This window comes from Giraffa tippelskirchi, chromosome 2 (assembly GCF_054371585.1).
Source record: "Giraffa tippelskirchi isolate mGirTip1 chromosome 2, T2T-mGirTip1v1.2.pri, whole genome shotgun sequence".
NCBI lineage: Eukaryota > Metazoa > Chordata > Mammalia > Artiodactyla > Giraffidae > Giraffa > Giraffa tippelskirchi.
In genome coordinates, this window is record NC_137276.1 from 95,843,969 (window position 1) to 95,859,545 (window position 15,577).

At 43.6% G+C, this 15,577-nt stretch overlaps 1 pseudogene; it reads left to right on the forward strand.

Annotated features, from left to right (window-relative positions):
- Positions 1-6,777: 6,777 nt before the first annotated feature.
- On the forward strand, positions 6,778-7,764 carry LOC145539566 (protein phosphatase 1 regulatory subunit 14A pseudogene; annotated as a pseudogene).
- The last annotated feature ends 7,813 nt before the right edge of the window (positions 7,765-15,577 follow it).

A 15,577-nucleotide genomic window follows, 5' to 3' on the forward strand; every position in this document is an offset into this window, starting at 1 on the left:
TCTCTTGGTCTTGTGTGAAATTGCTTGGTAATAGGATATGTGAATTTTTAGTCTTAGTAGATACTGGCAATGTTTCTGCTATTTTAAATTACAATGTTCTAAATAAATATTAGTTTTACTATTTTTCTCATTTCCTGACATATTTCTAATTAACAGTATGGAAGAGCTGGGGCTTCCCTGGTGGCTCAGACAGTGAAGAATCCACTTGCAGAGCAAGAGACCTGGGCTCAATCCCTGGATGGGGAAGATCCCCTGGAGAAGGGAATGGCTACCCACTCTAGTTCTCTTGCCTGGAGAAATCCATGGTCAGAAGTGCCTGGAGGGCTGCAATCCATGGGGTTGCAGAGTCTGACACAACTGAGCAACTAACACTTTCAGATTTTAATTTTTAATGATTTAATGTTTTGTCAAACTTCTTTTTAAAATAATATGTCTATGCTGTTATGTCTTTTCCAGATTTAGTTATTTATTGTTGACTGCGCTGGCTCTTCATTGTTGTTTGCAGGCTTTCTCTAGTTGCAGTGAGCAAGGGCTATACTCTTCTTATGGTACACAGGCTCATTGCAGTGGGCTCTCTTCTTATGGTACACAGGCTCATTGCAGTGGGCTCTCTTGTTGTGGAGCACAGGCTTTAGGCTTGTGGGCTTGAATAATTTCGATGGGTGCAATAGCTGTGTTGTACCAGCTTAGTTGCTCTGCAACATGTGGGATCTTCCTGGACCAGGTATTGAACCTGTGTCTCCTGCCTTGGCAGGTGGATTCTTTACCACTGAGCCACCACAGAAGTCCCCTCTCAAACATTTTTAAAGGTCACACACAGAATAATCACAATTTTTCCCCTTAAGATTATTAAGGTTATTAAGATTAAGATTATTATTAAGACTAAGATTATTAAAGTCACTTTGAACAGTTTCAACTTGTCCTACACTCCTGTGCAAAGTGAGGACTGCCTATATTTATCATAGCATAATCACAAGAGTGATAGCCTGTCACCTTTTCCATGTTCTGTTGGCTAAAATCATGTCACTGGTCTTGTTCTCACTCAAGCGGGGCAGATCAGATTATACAGGGCTTAACACTAGAGGGAAGAGATCATGACCTGTTTTCAAATTTTGCCTCAGTTCAGTTCAGCCGCTCAGTCGTGTCTGACTCTTTGTGACCCCATGGACTGCAGCACACCAGGCCTCCCTGTCCATCACCAACTCCCGGAGTTTACTCAGACTCATGTCCATTGAGTCGATGATGCCATCCAACCATCTCATCATCTGTCATCCGCTTCTCTTCCTGCCTTCAATCTTCCCCAGCATCAGGGTCTTTTCAAATGAGTCAGCTCTTTACATGAGGTGGCCAAAGTATTGGAGTTTCAGCTTCAACATCAGTCCTTCCAATGAACACCCAGGACTGATCTCCTTTAGGATGGACTAGTTGGATCTCCTTGTAGTCCAAGGGACTCTCAAGAGTCTTCTCCAACACCACACTTCAAAAGCATCAATTCTTTGGTGCTCAGCTTTCTTTATAGTCCAACTCACACATCCATACATGACTACTGGAAAAACCATAGCCTTGACTAGACGGACCTTTGTTGGCAAAGTAATGCGCTGCTTTTTAACATGCTATCTAGGCTGGTCATAACTTTCCTGCCAAGGAGTAAGCGTCTTTTAATTTCATGGCTGCAGTCACCATCTGCAGTGATTTGGAGCCCCCCAAAATAAAGTCAGCCAGTTTCCACTGTTTCCCCATCTATCTCCCGTGAAGTGATGGGACCAGATGACATGATCTTAGTTTTCTGAATGTTGAGCTTTAAGCCAACTTTTTCACTCTCCTCTTTCACTTTTATCAAGAGGCTCTTTAGTTCTTCGCTTTCTGCCATAAGGGTGGTGTCATCTGCATATCTGAGGTTATTGATATTTCTCCTGGCAATCTTGATTCCAGCTTTAGCTTCATCCAGCCCAGCATTTCTCATGATGTACACTGCATATAAGTTAAATAAGCATGGTGACAATATACAGCCTTGATGTACTCCTTTTCCTATTTGGAACCAGTCTGTTGTTCCATGTCCAGTTCTGACTGTTGCTTCCTGACCTGCATACAGATTTCTTAAGAGGCAAGTCAGGTGGTCTGGTATTCCCATCTCTTTCAGAATTTTCCACAGTTATTGTGATCCACACAGTCAAAGGCTTTGGCATAGTCAATAAGGCAGAAATAGATGTTTTTGTGGAACTCTCTTGCTTTTTCGATGATCCAGTGGATATTCGCAATTTGATCTCTGGTTCCTCTGCCTTTTCTAAAACCAGCTTGAACATCTGGAAGTTCACAGTTCATGACTGAATTTTCCAGTCATGAACATATGACCATGTTACATCCATTCATTTGGTAAGGTCTTCTGTAGTTTGTGGGTTGGTTTTGTTAATTCATTTGTTTAGGACAATATCTGTAACTTTCAGAGAACTTGCATAATTTTTAAGGAGACTTTCGTAGGTTTTAAATATTTTTGTTGCTATGGTAAGTGGTGTTGATTTTTAAATTTTATTTTCTAGTACTTTGTGACCAGCAGGTAGAAATACAATAGATTTTTTTTGTATTTTGAAATTGTATTCACCAAGTCAACTTATTAGTTTGTAGATTCTTTTACATACTACACAAATATAATCATGCCATCTGCCAATTAGCACATTTTTATGTCTTCCTGTCCAATCTTTATATCTCTAGTTTCTTTTCATTGCCTTTTTGGAATGGCTAGGGCTTCCAGTACAATGCTGAATAGAACAAGAGTAAAATTCTTGTTTTGTTCCTGATGTTCAAGCATTCAATATTTTATCATTGTGTGTGATTTAAATGTAATTTTTTAAGGATGTGCTTCATCAGATTAAGAAACTTCTTTTTTTAGTTGGCTGAATTTGATGTTAAATTTGAGTAAGTGCTTTTTCTGAATCTATGGAGATGATTATACAGTCCCCTCCCTTTTTTTTCAGTAAATGCAGCAAACTACGGTGATTGATTTGTGGATATTAATTAAATGGATGTATACATTTGACTCTGCATGCCTAGGATAAAACCTGTTTATCATTAGATATTATCCTTCTAATTTATTAGAATTATATGATTTGCTAATGTTTTGCTAATAGAATGTTGGCATCTGTATTCATGAGCAACATAGGTCTGAAATATTCCATTCTTGTAATTTTCTTCCCCTGTCAATTTGTGATATCAGGATTATCCTGTCCTCTTAAATGAGGGACGAGTTTCATTTTCCTCTGTTTTTGAAAGAGTTTGTGTTTGGTTTGTATTATATCTTCCTTTGATGTTTGGTAGAAATTAAATCATCTGCGTTTAGAGTTTTCTTTGTGGAAAAGTTATTAACTATTAATTTAACTTCACTAACACCTATGACTATTCCTGTATTTTATTTATTCTTATGTCAGCTGGGAAAGAGGTCAGGAAAGGAAAGGAAAGGAATTGAGGGCAGGAGGAAAACTGGGTGACAGTGGATGAACGGTTGGATGGCATCATCAACTCAATGGACTCAGCAAACTCTGGGAGATAGTGAAGGTCAGGGAAGCCTGGCGCACTGTAGTCCATGGGGTCGCAAAGAGATGGACACGACTGAGTGAACAACAACAATGTCAGGTTTATGTTCAATATGTTATGGTTTCTTTATTTGTCAGTTAAAAACTGTTCTATTTTCCATTGTGACTTTCTCTTTGATCCATTGATTATTTATAGTTTTCTATTTAATTTTTAAATAGTTGGAAATTTTCAATTTGTTCATTATGGATTTTTTAATTTGATTCCATTGTGGTTGGAGAACATCTTTTGTATAATTTCAGTCCTCAGATAAATGCTGTTTTATGGTCCAGCACATACTCTGTCTTTCATTCCAATCTTAAAGAAGGGCAATGTCAAAGAATGTTAAACTGCCATACGATTGTGCTCATTTCATATGTAAGGTTATGCCCAAAATCCTTCAAGCTAGGCTTCAGCAGTATGTGAACTGAGAACTTCAGGATGTACAAGCTGGGTTTAGAAAACGCAGAGGAACCAGAAATCAAATTGCCCATATTCGTTGGATCATAGAGAAAGCAAGGGAATTCCAGAAAAACATCTACTTCTGCTTAATTGACAACAAACTGTGGAAAATTCTCAAAGAGATGAGAATACTAGACCACCTTACCTGTCCCCTGAGAAACCTGTATGCAGGTCAAGAAGCAACAGTTAGAACTGGACATGGAACAACTGACTGGCTCAAAATTGGGAAAGGAGTAAGACAAGGCTGTATATTGGCAGCCTGCTTATTTAACTTACATGCAGAGTACATCATGTGAAATGCCAGCCTGGATGAATGATACGCTGATTGCCAGGAGAAATATCAGCAACCTTAGATGTTCAGATGATACTACTCTAACAGCAGAAAGACAAGAGGAACTAAAGAGCCTCTTGATAAGGGTGAAAGAGGAGAGTGAAAAAGCTGGCTTAAAACTCAACATTCAAAAAACTAAGATCATGATGTCTAGTTCCATCACTTTGTGGCAATTAGAAGGGGAAAAGTGGAAGCTTTAATAGACTTTATTTTCTTGGGCTCCAAAACCACTCTGAACACTAACTGCTGCCATGAAATTAAAAGACATTTGCTCCTTGGAAGGAAAGCTATGACAAGCCTAGACAGCATATTAAAAAGCAGAGACATCACTTTGCCAACAAAGGTCCATCTAATCAAAGCTATGGTTTTCCAGTAGTCATGTAGAGATGTGAAAGCTGAACCATAAAGAAGGCTGAGTGCTGAAGAATTGATGCTTTTGAGCTGTGGTGTTGGAGAAGACTCTTGAGAGTCCCTTGCCTGCAAGGAGATCAAACCAGTCAATCCTAAAGAAAATCAGCCCTGAATACTCACTGGAAGGACTGATGCTGAAGCTGAAGCTCCAATACTTTGGCCACCTGATCTGAAGAGCTTACTCATTGGAAAAAACCCTGATGCTGGGAAAGGTTGAGGGTAGGAGGATGGGGGGTGGGGGTGGGCGACAGAGGATGAGATGGTCAGATAGGATCAGTGACTCAATGGACATGAGTTTGAGCAAACTCTGAGTAACAGTGAAGGACAGGGGAGCCTGGCATGCTGCAGTCCATGGGGTCACAAAGAGTCAGACATGAATTAGTGACTGAACAACAAATATACTCTTAGTTTCATGTGTGCTTGCAAATAAATTTCACTCTGCAGTTGTTAGGTATCATATTCTGTATATGACATTTAGATCAAAAAGATTAATACTATAGATTCGAACTCCGTATCCTTACTAATTTTTTGTCTTGCTCTTCTTAAGGTATTGAAAGGAAAGTTAAAATCTCCAACTGTGACTGTTGGTTTGTCTCTTTCTTCTTTTAGTTCCGTCAAATATTGTTTCATGGATTTTAAAGCTGTGATATTGGGCACATACACATTTATAATTGTCTCTAGATGTTTGTACTGTTTGCTTGGACTCTCGAGTTGGGTCTAACTCTTTGTGACCCCTTGGACTGTAGCCTGCCAGGCCTCTCTGTCCATGGGATTTTTCAGGCAAGAATACTGGAGTAGGGTACCATTTACTCCTCCAGGAGATCTTCCTGACCCAGGGGTCGAACTTTTGTCTCTTATGTCTCCTCCTTTGGCAGGCATATTCTTTACCACTAGCTCCACCTGGGAAGCCCTGTCTCTTGATGAATTCACCATTATTATAAAATGTCTCTGTTTATCTCTGAGAGTTCTCCTTGTCTTAAATATGAATATAACCACTCCAGCTTTCTGTGCTTACTGTTTCTTACTATTTGTGTGATGTATCTCTTTCTATCCTTTTACTTTCAACTTATCTGTGTTCTTATATTTAAAGTGTGTCTCATATATATAAAGTTGGGTCATTTAAACAAACTAATCAGAAATCTCTATCTTTAATTATAGAATTTGATCCTTTTGTATTTAGGTGATAACTGACATGTTTGGATTTAAGTCTACTGTATTGCCCTTTGCTTTCAATGTGTTCCATCTGGTATTCATTCCCTTTTCTGCCTTTTCTACCATAAAAAAAATTAAGCAAAGGGAGAACTGACACTGCTTCATACATAATTGGAGGTTTTAACACCCTTCCCTCACCAATTCGTAGAACCAGACATAAAATCAACAGATATAGAGGATCTGAACCACACTATTACACTTTGACTTAATTGATATTTTCAGGACATTGCATCACAAAATGGCTGACTACTTACTTCGAGTATATGTAATACACCAGGCACTAAGCAATAAAATTAAAAGGATTGAAATTATACAGACTATATTCTCTGCCACAGTGGAATTAAATCAGAGCTCAGTAACAGTAACTAGAAAAACCTGAAATATTTGGAAATGAAAAAACACTTCTATATAATCCATGAGCCAAAAAAAAAAAAAAATCACATGGGAAATTGAAAAATATTTTAATCTTTTATAAAATAACATTAAAATTACAATATGGTGCTAAGTTGCTCAGTCCTGTCTGATTCTTTGAGACCCCATGGACTGTAGCCTGCCTGGCTCCTCTGTCCATGGAATTTTACAGGCAAGAATACTGGAGTGGGTTGCTATGTCCCCCTCCAGGGATCTTCCCCATCCAGGGACTGAATCCACGTCTCTTAGGTCTCCTGCATTGCGAAGTGGGTTCTTTACCACTAGCGCCACCTGGAAAGCCCTAATATTTTGTGAGATGCAGCTAAATAAGAGGAAAATTCACAACTTTAAATGCTTATATTAGAAAGAGGAAAAATCTAAAGCCAATGACCTGTGACCCTACCTCAAGAAATTATATAACAAAGTACAAATTGGAACATAAAGTAAGTGAGGCAGGAAATCATAAAGACAAGTGCAATAATTAATGAAACAGAACATAGGCCAACAATAGTGAAAAATCAATGAAACCAAAAACTGGTTCTTTTAAAATGTCAGCAAAATTGATAAGCTTTTGGCTAAACTGACAAAGGAAAAAAAAAAAGAAGAAGACATAAAGTATTAATATTAGGAATGAAGGTGGGGACATCACAAGAGTCTCTACAAATACTAAAAGGATAGTTAAGGGAATCAAGTATTACAATTAACCTTATGCCAAGAACTTGGGCAGTCTACATGAAAAGGACCAGTTCTCTCAAAGAAAAAAACTACCTAAGCTGGCACAGAAAGAAACAGGAGGTTTGGATAGCCCTTTATGAATTTCAAAAATTGAATTTGTAGTTTAAAACTTGCCCCCAAAGGCCACGACCCGTATGAGTTGCTCTGGGCGCTAGGCGAAAGCGCACAGCGCGGCGCGGGGGCCGGGCCGGGACCTCCTGGCAGTTCAGCGGCTGGGCGAGCGGATGCTGAGCAAGCTGCAGTCTCCATCGCGGGCGGGGTTCGGGGGGCAGCTCCGGGGGCAGGGGGTCGCTGCAAAAGCGACGCGTGCGCGTCACCGTCAAGTGTGACCGGCTGGAGCTGCAGCTAAGCCTGGACGTGGAGAAGTGGATTGACAGGCGCTTGGAGGAGTTGTACAGCGCAGGGAGGCAGACAATGAGGTCAACATCGTGAATTGTTGAAACTAGAGAGGGAAGAGGCGAGAAGCCGGAACATCCAGGGATCTTCTAAAGTCGTGCACGAACCCCACAGAGGACTTAATCCAGGAGCTGCTGGTGAAGCCCCGAGGCCTCCACAAGCAGCCAACCCTCCGCCAGCCCAGCCCCTTCGGTGGCGGCCTGAGCCCGCTCCAGGACCGAGCCCGGGAGGCGCCGCCCTGATCCTCAAGGCCTCCGTGACCTCCTGCATCTCCCCGAAACGCCGTCTTGGCTTGTTTGTAAGTTGTATTCAACGGTTCTGTAACAATAACACTGCGTGCCTGTTTAAAAAAAAACACAAAAACTTGCCGAAAAGAAAACCCCACGCCCAAGAGGCTTCACTGATGAATTCTATAATACATTTTACAAGTAAAAACCAATCCCATACAAACTCCTTAAAAAACAGGAAGTAGGAAACACTTCCCAATTCATTTTGCAAAGCCAGTATTACCTTAATACCCAAACCAGATGAAGATATTACAAGGAAAGGCCTATATTCCTCATTCAATAGGTGTAAATTTAAGTAAAATTAAATTCTCACTTATGTAAGTATCTCTACTGTAAATATGTATTGAAAGGTGTGTGTGTTAAGTCACTCAGTCGTGTCCGACTCTTTGTGACCCCATGGACTGTAGCCCACCAGTCTCCTCTGTCCATGGAATTTTTTAGGCGAGAGTACTGGAGTGGGTTACCATTTCCTTCTCCAGGGGATCTTCCTGACCCAGGAATTGAACCTGGGTCTCCCGCATTGCGGGGAGATGCTTTACCACCTGAGCCATCATGGAAGCCCGTATTGAAAGGTACTTGGGAACATGTTTACCTAGCATTAATGATGATTTTTCTGGTTGGTGGTTAAAAAACCAAAAACTGTGTAGTTGTGCTTTTCTACATTGTTTGAATCTTAACAAATATGATTTTGCAGTAGAATGCTGCTGCTGCTGCTGCTAAGTAGCTTCAGTCGTGTCCGACTCTGTGCGACCCCATAGACGGCAGCCCACCAGGCTCCGCTGTCCCTGGGATTCTCCAGGCAAGAACACTGGAGTGGGTTGCCATTTCCTTCTCCAGTGCACAAAAGTGAAAAGTGAAAGTGAAGTTGCTCAGTCGTGTCCGACTCGTAGCGACCCCATGGACTGCAGCCTACCAGGCTCCCCCGGCCATGGGATTTTCCAGGCAAGAGTACTGGAGTGGGGTGCCATTGCCTTCTCCGACTGTTCTTAAAAAAAAAAAAAAACAATGAGCAAATGTTTTATTAGTTCTAGGTTATGGGAATATGAATGGTTTTCTTTGTACTTTTCTGAATTTTTAAAATAAAAATAGATACTATTTTTTTGTATTGTTTTCAGTAGCCAGTCTTTAAAATGTTAGGTAGTTTCTTTCTAGTCCTATCTTATTCAGTGTTTCCTGTTGGGAAAATGTACTGAATTTTATCAAATGACATCTACAGGTATGACCACATGATTTTTGACTTCTCCTACCGAGCTACGCTGGCATTCCTGGTGGAAGCAGTTTATTGCGCAAAAGTCTACTTAGTAAGGTACAAGCAGAAAGCAAAATTTTTCCACTGTCTTTCAAGCCCACTTGCTGGGTGTGCTCCTCCTCACTCTGGATGAAATCTTGGAAAGCTTTCAGCTTTCATAATTTTTTTTTGGTCTAAGGAGAATTTCATTTTAGTAACTAAAAAGCTCTATTCAATCCAATATTTAAAACTCCAGTGTTTTATCTAATTCAAATTTCTCCTCCCCTTTAGTTCTGCCTCTGACTAGGAAATCTGAGAAGGGGACAGGGGTTTTATTTCTTTCCTAAGTGCTGTTTTGGGGGCTGTATTCCTCAGGATTCTTCAGAGAAACAGAACCAGTAGGATATCTATATTTATATTGAAATAAATTTTTATGAGAAATTGGCTCACATGGAAGCTGAGAAGTCCTCGCATCTGGGTCCATAAGCGGGAAACCCAGGAGAGCTGGGACTGTGACTCAGCCTGGTCCAAAGGCCCAAGGAGCAGGCCCAATTATGGATGGTGTAATTCCTAAGCCAAGGGCAGGAGAAGACTGATTATCTCAGCTCAGCAGTCAGGCAGAGAGAGTGAATTCTCCCGTCCTCCATCTTTTTATTCTATTCAGGTCTTCAATGGAGTGGACAGTGTCCACCCACACTGGGGAGGGCCATCCTCTTTTCTCAGGACACTGACTCAAGTGTTAATCTCATCCAGAAACATGCTCACAGACACACCTAGAATCATACTGAACCAAATATCTGGGCGCTGTGTGCTCCAGTCAAGTTAACTCGTAAAATTAACCATCGTAGGGACTGCCTGGGGGAGACCAGAGATAAGGAGTGGGAAGGTCCTATTAGTCTGGTACTTTGTCACATGGTGTTGGTACCCTGGGGTGTGTTGCATTCTCAGTTACTGAGGGGGGCTTGTTCCCCAAACGCTGAGGCTCTCTTGTGTAGAGATTTTAACCCAGGCTGTGCCTCCTCGTGTTGGCAAGTGTTGACCTCTCCTCTCGGTCCCCGGCTCTCCTTTTGCCCAGTGTGGGGAGTCTCTACTAAATACTACTCTTTCCACGGGGTCCACTGCTGGCCCACAGGAAATAGGCACGGGCCAATGCTGAAGGTCTGAAGATCTGAAGTGCAGGCCTTTTTAAAGACGGTCCTCACCAATAATCTGCTGTCAGACAAGGGCAACTCCAGCCAGTTGCTGACCTGGAGTCTTTATCAGGTCCTGTGTCCCTCAGGTCAGGAGCCCCTCCTTTGACTTGAAGCGCAAGGCCGGGTGGTGGTGGTGGGGATTATGCTCACTGATAACACTCCCCTTCCAAACGCCTCTGCACTCCTCCTCCTCAACCCCTCAAATAACCTCATGGTCTGGAAGGTTTTCTTGGGTGGGCAGCAGTCAGGTGACTGGCACCTCAAGGAAAGGAGGTGCTAGACAACTCTGCCCTTGTCCGTGGCCTGTGGGCTTCTGCCAAAACTCTGTTTTTAATATCCTTTGTGTGGAATAAGTATTCTCTTTACACACAGCTAGGTTTATTAGTATCTTTTAATGTTTGCCCCTGTTTTCACACATGAAATTTCTCATTTATTTTTTCTGCTTCTTTAACCAGACTTTGATACTAGGGTATCTAACTTCATGAAATTACTCAGGGGCTTTTCTCTATAGTTTTGTAAAGTTGGAATAACAAGGAAATTGTTTCTTTGGGGAAAGTTAAGTAAAAGTTAGCTGTGGAACAGTCTTTGCGTGGTGCCTTTTTTAAAATTTATTTGGTTGCCTCAGGTCTTAGTTGCAGCACATGAAATTTTTGTTGTGTCAGGTGGGATCGTTCAGTGAGGTACACTCTCTATAGTTGTGGCTCGCAGGCTCTGGAGTGCACGGGCTCAGTAGCTGCGGTGCATGGGATTAGTTGCCCCATGGCTTGTGGTATCTCAGTTCCCCTGTGTGTGTTAGTCACTTAGTTGTGTCTGACTCTTTGCAACCCCATGGACTGGAGCCCGTCAGGATCCTCTGTCCATGGAATTCTCCAGGCAAGAATACTAGAGTGGGTTGCCATGCCCTTCTCCAGGGGAGTCTTCCCGACCCGGGGATTGAACCCTGGTCTCCTGTATTAGCAAGCAGATTCTTTAGCATCTGAGCTACTGGGGAAGCCCTTGTTGCTGTTGAGTCGCTAAGTCATGTCTGACAAACTCTTTTGTGACATCATGGGCTGTAGCCTGCCAGGCTCCTCTCTCCATGGGATTTCCCAGGCAAGAATACTGGAGTGAGTTGCCCTACTAGGGATCAAAACCGAGTCCCCTGCATCACAATGCAGATTCTTAACCGCTGGACCACCAGCAAAGTCCTGGCATGGTGCCTTTTTTTTGGTTGCACTGGGTTTTTGTTGCAGCAAGAGGGGGCTACTCTTCATTGTGGTGTGCAGGCTTCTCATTGAAATGGCTTTGCTTGTGGAGCACGGGCTCTAGGGGGTAGGCTCAGTAGTTGTGTCGCATGGGCTTAGTTGCTCCACAGCATAAGAGATCTTCCTAGACCAGAGATTGAACCTATGTCTCAGGCAGATTCTTTACCACTGAGTCACCAGGGAAGCCCTGGCATGGTACCTTTTAAAGTGATAAATCCGTAACAGTGTTTCCAAGTTCTTCTATTGTCACTGAATTCCTCAAGTTTTCTACCTCTCTATGGTTCAAATTTGGCAATACATACTTTGTCAGAAAATCACTTTCTTCATAGGCTTTGCCATTTATTGCCATAAAGTAGCACATGTGTTAGTTTTCTAGGGCTGATGGAACAAATTACCACAAACTGGGTGGCTTAAAGCAACAGAAATCCATCCTCTCCTAGTTCTGGAGGCCAGAAGTCTGAAACTAAGGTGTTGACAGGACAGTTTATCCTGGATGCTCTCAGCAAAGCTTGGTGCTCCTTGAGCTGGAGCTTCATCCTCCAGTCTCTGCCTTCGTCCTCACTTGGCCTCCCCTGTATGTCTTTGATCTTGTCTCCTTTTCCTTATGAGACACTGGATAGTAAACTTAGCTGCTGCTGCTGCTGTTTAGTCGCTCAGTCGTGTCCAACTCTTTTTGCCCTCATGGACTGTAGTCCCCCAGGCTCTTCTGTCCATGGGATTTCCCCGGCAAGAATACTGGAGTGGGTTGCCATTTCCTTCTTCAGGGATCTTTCCAACCCAGAGATCAAACCCGAGTCTCCTGCTTGGCAGGTGGATTCTTTACCACCGAGCCACCTGGGAATCGAGTTTGGGGGTCACCATAAATCCAGGATAATCTCATCACTAGGTCTTTAATTGCATCTGCAAAGACCCTCATTCCGAATAAAGTCACCTTCACAGGTACTGGAGTTCAGGATTTGGACATATCTCTTTTTGGGCCACTATTCAACCCAGTGTGTTGTTGTTTAGCTGTTAAGTCATGTCCAACCCTTTTGCGACCGCATGGACTATAGCCTGCCAGTCTCCTCTGTCCATGAGATTTCCCAGGCAAGAATACCAGAGTGGGTTGACATTTCCTTCTCTGGGGGATCTTCCTGACCCAGGGATCGAATTCGTGTCTCCTGAACTTCAGGCAGATTCCTTACCACTTAGCCACCCAGGATGCCCATTCAAATCACTACTCTTTTACTTACAGAATCATGAGAATTGGATTGAGGGTTTCTGAGAAACATACACATTTATCGGTAATTAAAATTTTTAAAATCTTTTATTTTCTGGGAGCTTCCAGCCTCAGTAAGAGAGCCTTGTTTACAAGATGCCCCCAGGTCCATTTTCACCAGAAATAAGTCTATTGCTTCCTTTTCACCACATGTGTGGGGGATTTGAATGGCAACATTGAGTTCTGTGAAATTCCTCCCTTAGAGGTGACCTAAAGAGAAAGGAAGAAATGGTTCACACTTTCTGCAAAAAGTTTAGTCATCTATTTGAGATTTCGAGCTTTCTAAAGAGTGGGGGAATCAGAGGCACAGAACCATTCCTCCGGGTACCATGCTGCTACCTTCCCAGGCCTGGCACTTCTTGAGGGCAGAGGCTCTCATAACATCATGGTGGGAGGGGGTGGGGGAGGGCAGGACCCGCATCTCCTCCCTGCTTTATGCTGTCACAGGGCCACCTCAGTACAACCTCCCTTTGAGGAGAAAAATAGTGTAGCTGCTGGAAACAAGAGAGATCATGAAATCTGATGAGATTGGCTGTCACAAGTCAGGGTTCTATTTGCTAAGTAACTGTCATGAAAACATTACACATTTCCATCAAGATTAAAAACCAAAACCACAATAACTCTGAGCACCATCATAAGTGAAAATACCTGTCACAATCCTGTCAGGTGGCATACCACACAAACCACCAACAACACCACTGACAAAACAGTTCAGCCTCTTGGAAGTTACGAATTATGGGACTTCCCTCGTGGTCCAGTGGCTAAGACTGTGCTCCCAATGCAGGTGGCTTGGGTTCGATCCCTGGTTGGGAAACTAGATTCCACATGCCAGTAAAGATCCCAAATGCCACAACTAAGACCAGGCACAGCCAAATAAATTAAAAAAAATTTTTAAAGTTCTCATTGCAAGAAAAACAATTTTTTTTTTTAAAAAGGAAGTAGACCCACTGGAGCTCTGGAGAGAAGGAATCCTGCGGCCATAGAAGAGGAGAGAGTGCTGGCCAGTATATCTCAATCTTCCCAATGCATCTGAATCACCTGGAGGGCTTGTGAACCACAGGTCACTGACCCTATCCAAGTCTCTGATTCAGTGGGTCTAGGGTGGGGAGAATATGCATTTCTCACAAGTTCCCAGGGATTTGTGAACCACTGGCCCAGGTGGAGCTTTGAAATCTGCCCTGTTAATAAGCTCCATCTGTGATTGAGGCAGAGACTTTCAACATTTTGTTAAGTGCTGGTTACAGGGTGATCAGCCCTGGTCAGAGGCCAGGGAGTTAGGTATGTGGGTGTTTAGACCCAGAGCAGGGTATGTACTGGGGTTCATCTAATAGGTCCTAAGAGGGTTCAGCCTGGGCATGTGTGAACCATTTTTGAAATGTATGGTGAACTTGCTATGCTCCAGACCCTGGGTCCCACGGTGTACCTGAATCTGGATACAAGCTGCTGTTCTAGAAGGCAGAAAGGCCCAGAGGGTGGAGTGAGAGCAGGGTAGAGGGGTCTGACCCTTGATATCCCAGGACTCTTAACCCTAGGAGCCCAGTCAGAGGCCTTCGGGACCAACCCCACCACGTGAGGCTGGCAAGGGACTCATCTGCTCTGCGATGGCGCCACCTGGTGGACAAGAGGGACAGTGGCCTGGTGGCAAGGGGACCTTCAAAGGGGGATAACGCACACCACTTAGTGCTGCTACTACTACAAACATCATGTTGGTGGTGCCAAGAACAACAGCTAGGAAAAATCGCGAACGTACTCTGTATATGCCAGACACATACCATATAAGCTCTGTGGATTCATCAACATTTAATCTTCATGACACTAGAGGACTGTAGTCATATGGGTTTGGTTTTCACATGAGGGAACCCTGACCCATAGAGCTGGAATAACTTGCCAAGGCCACATGGTTAGTGAGGCAGTGTCCTCAGACCCCTGTTTGGGGTTGGCTTGGAGGGCACCCCTGTAGTCTAGGCTTTGCCACTCTGGCCTCTGAGAACTGGAGAGAGCTGTTTAACATCTCTGAAGCTCAGTTTCCTCTCCTGAGAGGAGTTTATTGTCCTCCTCCTGGGGACCGAGTGAGCGGAGGGAGACCTGGTGAGGGAAGCCCTCAGCTCTGGGCTTGGCTGCTGTGCAGCCCCAGGGCATCATTCCCACAAATGTCTGGTCAGTGGTTCCCCATCCTATGCAACAGACCCAGCCCTGCCCAGAGCAGAACAAGCCCTCAGCAAGTAACATTTCAGCTCTTGGCCTAAAACAGGGGCCCCAACCTCTGGGGCCACAGGCTGGTACCAGTCCATGGCCTGTTAGGAACCAGGCCAAACAGCAGGGCGTGATCGGTGGGCCAGCAAGTGAAGCTTCACCTGTATTTCTAGCTGCTCCCCATCGCTCCTGGTACTGCCTGAGCACTGCCTCCTGCAGGTCAGCAGCAGCATTCGAGTCTCACAGAAGCACAAACCCTGCTGTGAACTGCACATTCAAGGGATCTTGATTGCATGTTCCTTAAGAGAATCATCTGGAAACCATCAAGTCTCCCCTAGTCTGTGGGAAAAAATGTCTTCTACGAAATCGGTCCCTGGTGCTGAAAAGGCTAGGGACTGCTGACCTAAAGAAAATATCTGTGTCAGTAAATCCATCTCCTTCCCCCACCTTCGATACTATACCCCTGGCCCAGTGAAAACACGTGTCACTTCTGAAGAACTTTCTTGCAGAAGTGAATGACAAGGGAGAGAAATTAACACTGAGTGTTGGAAGAAATCTGGCCCTGACTGAATCCAGGAACCAGCAGTGGCCGGGGAGCCTGGCTGGGTACCTCCCCCCAGCCCAGGCCTAGAGCACCCCTCACCCCCTCACT